Below are 6,837 nucleotides of genomic sequence, written 5' to 3'. Positions count from 1 at the left end.
TTTTATTTATTTTTGGCTGCATTGGGTCTTTGTTGTTGCACACGGGCTTTCTCCAGTTGCGGCGAGAGGGGGCTGCTCTTCGTTCCAGTGTGCGGGCTTCTCATTGCGGTGGCTTCTCTTGTTGCGGAGCACGGGCTCTAGGCGCGTGGGCTTCAGTAGTTGTGGCTCAGGCTCTAGAGCACAGGCTCAGTAGTTGTGGCACACAGGCTTAGTTACTGCACGGCATGCGGGATCTTCCCAGACCAGGGCTCAAACCTGTGTCCCCTGCATTGGCAGGTGGATTCTTAACCACTACACCACCAGGGAAGCCCAGGGCTCATATTTTAAATTACTTACTCAAAGATACATAGGTAGTCAGTAATAAGGCAGGAATAAGAGCTAAGCTTTCTGACTCTTTATCAGTAACAGCCCACGTCTCCTTCATAGCAAACTCATGGCTGACAAGAGCCAGGTGTGAGGGAGGGGTGTGTGTGTGTGTGTGTGTGTGTGTGTGTGTGTGTGTGTGTGTGTGTGTGTGTGTGTGTGTGTGTGTGTGTGTGTGTGTGTGTGTGTGTGTGTGTGTGTGTGTACAGGTGTCTAAGCTACTCTCATCATCATGTATTGATTTCAAAGACAGGGACTTAAGTCAAGGTCAACTTGCCACAGAGGCAAGACTTCTGTTCCAATTCAATGGAAAATAATGTGACTTCCATTCTCTTCAAGATTTTGGTAGTTAAGGACACATGCCTTAGGGTGAACATACTTGGGTTTGAAACTCTATTGCTCTGCTTATTAGGTGTATGACCCCGGGAAATTTTTTTTAATTGAATTTTGATCAGTTTCGTCATCTCTAAAGTGGGAATAATAATACCTATTGGCGTAGGGGTGTTGTCGATAGCGGCTGTGGATAACTCCTACATCATAGGGCAATGATTTAATGTTATGGTATGCAAAGAAGAGCTTATTGTCACTGTGCTCAGTCTAAAGCGAGCATTAAATGATGGCTATTATTACTTTGATAAGAAACGCCTACTGTTGATGCATTTGCTATCTGATATTTTGAAATCAATGGTGAGATAACTGAACATTTCAAATGGAGGTCCATCTTCATACATATAAAAATATACCTGTGATAATGGGTAAGTCCATTCAAACATTCACTATTTCCCCTCTAAATGCAATAATAATACACTGACCTCTCTCTGTGACCCAGTAACCATTGCCAACCCCTCCAAATACCTTCACAGCAACAAAGATATTTACATTTTTACAGGCTTACAATGTACATTAACTCAGGTATACTAACTCACCTGTCTCTCACAACTGCCTTGTGATGCAGATATTATTCTCATTTCACAGATGATCAAACACTCTCAGAAGGTTGGATGACCTGCCAAGGTCACATAGTGTGTAAATAGAAAAGTTGGGGCAGAAACATAGGCCTTCTCATTCTTTCCCACCACATGAGTCTCTGACAAAGCAGGAAATAAACACATGGTTGAATCTTCCTTTGGCTTACATCTCCTCTTCCTGGTACATAATGTCATAAGCTTCTGCAAAATGTTACCCAATGCATCAGTGAGTGGGAAGTATCCCCTTTCTGACTGACACGAATGCAGGAAGCAGTTATTAACTCTCCATCCTAGATGCCACTGGTCTGTCATGGTTTTATCCCTTTTGTTTAAACAGGGAAATCAGGCAGCTGGCATTGAACATTTTATAAAAAGGAAAACTGAGTCATCTGTTTTTCGATGATTTCCATCCTAATCTCCTTCTGTCTTGCTAGATGGCAAATAGTTTCCAGACTATTTAGTGACTCAGCTACAGGATGGCAGCTTGTCTGGGATTCCAATTCAGTTTCAGGTTGCTAATTTCCTATTTCCTCCTTGTTTCAGAAAGTATCACAGTAGACTTTAATTACCTCTGCTGGCATGCAAAGGAAGGAGAAAAATGGGTTGGTTTTACAAACTGTTGTGCCCTTTCCATCCTGAAGGTGAGACCTTTGACTGAGAGCCTGCAGGTCAATGTAACACCCAGACATCTTTTTTTTTTTTAATTTATTTAATTTATTTTTATTTTTGGCTGCATTGGGTCTTTGTTGCGGTGCACGGGCTTCTCATTGCAGTGGCTTCTCTTATTGCGGAGCACGGCTTCAGTAGCTGTGGCGCACGGGCTTAGTTGCTCCGCGGCATGTGGGATCTGCCCAGGCCAGGGCTCGAACCCGTGTCCCATGCATTGGCAGGCGGATTCTTAACCACTGAGCCACCAGGGAAGCCCCCAGCCATCTTTTTAAAAGGTCAAATAACCCCCTTCAATGGGCTCTAGGGCCCAGACTTCACTCATGATTCTGAGAAAAAGGAAAGGAAAGCAAAAATGGAGAGCAAGGGAAAGGGGGGAAAACAACTAGAAAAGTTAAGGGCAGACAGAAAGGAAAGGTGCTAATAACCTCAGGTCCTTCTCACAGTCCCTAAACCCCAAGTAGGGAAAATCCCAGTGGTACTCAAACAGTTGGAAAGCATCACTATTCTTCTCTCCTCTCCTCCCACAAAGGCTTCACAGACTAAACCACCATTTCAACTGAGCACTTTTGCAACATTGTTTACCAACTGCTTCCCCACTGTAGAGAAGTGTTATCCGTGTCAGATTACTTAGCGTGTTCTCTCTTGATTAGATTATGAATTATATCTGCAGTTGTTTTAGTGGTGTCTGTATTCTATTTTCATTTGGATTAAAGGGTAGGATTTGTAAAACATTCCCAACCGCTTTGGTAAGACAGTTTAATTCACTGGACTTGAAAACACTGGCTTCAAGACTGAATTTCAACCAGGAATAAATGTTTCCAAGGGGCATATAAAGTTCTCTGGTATACAAATACACTTGTTAAAAAACAGATTAAAACAAAAAACAGTTTAATACCTGCCTAGCACAGAAAGCTCCCGTAACAGCCTGGGTTGTTAAGCCCTTGCACAAGTTACCTTCAGATACTGGAAGTAGGAAAAAAAAAAAAAGGCACAATCCAATCCTTCTGTGTCATACCCCCTGCATCAGAATCAACCTGGAACAGCTGTTAAACATAAAGATTCCCAGGCGTGGTGGCTACGCCACTCAATTAGAATCTCTGGGGGTGAGGCCCAGGAATCTGGGCCTCAAGCTTTCCAGGTGATTCTGATGCACTTAGCGTTTGAGGAGCACCCTAGAGATCAAAAAGATGGGCCAGTCTTCCACTGGGGTGCCAGGGTTTGCCTTCAGACACTGTCATCCAAGCCCTATTAATTTTCATGGCTTTAGGATTGCTACAAACCAACCGTTGTTGTAGGAACCACCAAGAGTGGAATTGGTTTATACTAAGAAAATACAACACTGACGTCCGTTACATCACCTGCAAATCTTTGGGAATTTTAACTTATTGAATCATGTAACTCAGCTCTGGGATCTTTTACGTGAAGTGCTTATTTGAACACACATTCACCCATTTTTAATTCAAGGAAAAGGACTCCATAAAGACTGTTTATGATAAAAAAGTTATATTCTTTCTGCAATCTTAGATTGTTAGCAACCAGAATCTCCTTACAAAAAAAATTTTTTTTTAATTACAAAATGTTGGGCCTGTCCGGATTAAGTCAATAATTTGGTGGGCTCAAATGACACAACTCAAACAAGTGCAGCTGTGGCTTTGTCAGTATTTTATTTACTTAGAATCACTGGACTTACTTGATGTTATGACTGCCAATGACCCCTCAACTGAAGCTCCATCTCAAACCAGTTCACCAATTATGTAAATGTCAACGGCAAAGTCCATTAACAATTCCCAGGAAATAAAAACAGAATCTGGGTAATAAAATAAAGTCTAATCTTTCTTTCCTTTGTGCTTCGTCTAGTTTCGCTTGCTCATGGGGTGCTGCATGCAGAGGCCTTGCACCTGGCGCTTCAGGCCGAAGTTCCTAGTGCCAAATGGCTGCACCTGTGGGTGGACCGTGTGCAGAAGTGCTGCACGTGACACTTCAGTTCAAGATGGCAGTGGGGGGCCATGTGCAAAGATGCTGCACCTGGCATGTGGATCTGCAGCACTCTGAGCAGGGCAGTTGCACCCAACCTGGAAGAACTCTGCCCCCCTCCCCACTGATGAGAACCCTATAAAGCAGCCCACCAGTGGCCTTTAGGGGAGAGCGTGTACTCTAGAGCGAGAGCTTGCACCTCTCCATTCTTTGATCAAAGAGTAAAGCTTTCCTTTGCTTCTGATCCAAACTTGGTCTCATTCTATTTGCAAGCTACACTGGGCAGGAGGACCCTTACTGGGGCTTGACAAAAAAAGGTCATAACAAATTTTGGTGACCATGAAGGGACGGATGGTGGCTTTTTGCCGGCACCTACCCACTAGGTTCCAGGCTCACCCCAGCTCCAGAGGGAGCCCTGCAGATGCTTTGGGAGGCTCAGGTGAGGATGAATGACTCTAGCCTTTGAGTATACTCTGATGAGGTAGAACAGCAGCAGCCTTCAGCCAAAGTCAGAGCAACTCTGCCCAGGAACCCGACACTTGGGTGTGGTGCACACACAGTATAGCTCCCAGAGTAATCTGGACTGTGCCCCCTTGAGGGGATCATAATATGGCATCATTGGGGACTGGAGACTGAAACTCACATGTGTCTGCCTGCTGCCTCTGGCCGGCCTTTCATGGTACCAGATGCCCGGGGACGAAGGGAACCTATGGACGAGAGGGACCCCTATACAAGGCAGTAGTAGCTGCACCAGGGCTTTTTGTCCTTGCCAACCTCCAGGGTCAATAGTAGCATCCTCCGTCATCACTTTTGGTTTGGTAAAGGAAAGTGGCCAGCCTTTTGGCTCTCGGAGCAGCACCATGGCGGTCGGAAAGAACAAGCACCTTACGAAAGGCGGTAAAAAGGGAGCCAAGAAGAAAGTGGTTGACCCATTTTCTAAGGAAGATTGGTATGATGTGAAAGCACCAGCTATGTTCAATATAAGAAATATTGGGAAAACGCTAGTCACGAGAACTCAAGGAACCAAAATCGCATCTGATGGCCTCAAGGGTCGTGTGTTTGAAGTGAGCCTTGCTGATCTGCAGAATGATGAAGTTGCATTTAGAAAATTCAAGCTTATTACTGAGGATGTTCAGGGCAAAAACTGCCTGACTAATTTCCATGGCATGGATCTTACCCGTGACAAAATGTGCTCCATGGTCAAAAAATGGCAGACCATGATTGAAGCTCACGTTGATGTCAAGACTACCGATGGTTATTTGCTTCGTCTCTTCTGTGTGGGTTTTACTAAAAAACGCAACAATCAGATTCGGAAGACCTCTTATGCCCAGCACCAGCAGGTCCGCCAGATCCGCAAGAAGATGATGGAAATCATGACCCGAGAGGTGCAGACAAATGACTTGAAAGAGGTGGTCAATAAATTGATTCCAGACAGCATTGGAAAAGACATAGAAAAGGCCTGCCAATCTATTTATCCACTCCATGATGTCTTTGTTAGAAAAGTAAAAATGCTGAAGAGCCCAAGTTTGAATTGGGAAAACTCATGGAGCTACATGGTGAAGGTAGTAGTTCTGGAAAAGCTACTGGGGACGAGACAGGTGCTAAAGTTGAACGAGTTGATGGACATGAGCCACCAGTCCAGGAATCTGTTTAAAAATCAGACTTTTAATGGTGACAAATAAAAGACCTCATTTGTGATAAAAAAAAAAAAAAGCAAAGTGGCCAGCCATGTGAGCCAAGAGGTGAGACTGGGAAAAGGGCTAGGTAATAAGGGCCACTTGACAAAACGGAATGAGGACACTCGATCTGATGTCCCAGTGTGAAAGTGTCCCAAGGTAGGTATGGGACTGTGACTTGATCTCTTCCAGGCAGCTCTAGTTTCTCTAAAGTGGGCTGGGGAGCCCTGTGAGCTGCTCACAGGACCAGGAACCCCATTATCAGGAAGCCCTGTGAGCTACTGACAAGAACAGAAAACACCCACCACCCGACCTTTCCTCCCCACTCTGCTTATGAGGCAAATCTTGGGTGATTATTTGCCAAGGTTCCAAGGGCTCTCCTCCTGGTATCAGCACAGAATACCAGCTGCCCCAGCGATCTGGGCCGTTAGTCTTGTCTAACATTCTGTGGGGCATTCTGACTCAAGAGGGATTAACTATCTCAAGTACAAGCCATTACAAATTCAAGGGAGACCCCCCCCTGTTATATCAGAGTCCATGCCATTTGGATGCCCCCTATTTTGATCTTTTGAGGAGTCCATTAATAGTTTGGTGCTGGTTCCAAATTTCCTGAGCTACAAATCCTGTGTAGTACAGTGTAACCCCAATACTGGCTGGGAGATGGGAAAGCTGGCCCATTGATGGGTCTCTAAATTAAACATTATTTTACAACTGGACCTGCTATATGAGAGACAAAAGAAATGGGATGTCCACTTTTCCCTATGTCCAGTTTTTTATGGCCTTATATCAGAACAAAGGCCTTCAAAAGGGATGTGGACCCTCCTTCACTGAGGTAATACCAGTCCTTGACCCGCCCCCACAAGGACCTTCTTGATTTCCTCCCTAACCCTCCTCCTACAGCTCCCTCCCAATGCCCTTCCCTTCATATATTCCGATTTGGGCCACAGGCCCAAGATGCCCCCTCCCCAGAACCAGGCCAGCAAGTACATGAAGCAGGACTAATTACCAGCCAGGGTCCAACAACCCACCAGGAAAAGTACTACATTTGAGGCAGGTCCCCGATAGAGAAGGAGGGCTCATCTAGGTACATGTTCCATTTACCACTTCTGATCTGTATAACTGGAAAAGTCATAGTAAGGGGTTGAGAGAAGATCCAGAGGGGTTCCTGAATGTGATTAGGGGACTCT

General features: G+C 45.0%; 1 pseudogene across 1 annotated transcript; it reads left to right on the top strand.

Moving 5' to 3' along the window:
• Positions 1–4,827: 4,827 nt before the first annotated feature.
• On the top strand, positions 4,828–5,676 carry LOC309827632 (small ribosomal subunit protein eS1-like; annotated as a pseudogene). Its single transcript has one exon. The product of its transcript is annotated as a small ribosomal subunit protein eS1-like (transcript).
• Positions 5,677–6,837: the final 1,161 nt, after the last annotated feature.

This window comes from Grampus griseus (assembly GCF_964374135.1).
Source record: "Grampus griseus genome assembly, chromosome: 1".
In the NCBI taxonomy this organism is placed as follows: domain Eukaryota; kingdom Metazoa; phylum Chordata; class Mammalia; order Artiodactyla; family Delphinidae; genus Grampus; species Grampus griseus.
Note: the sequence above shows the minus strand (reverse complement) of the source record. Positions and strands in the feature narration are given on the sequence as shown.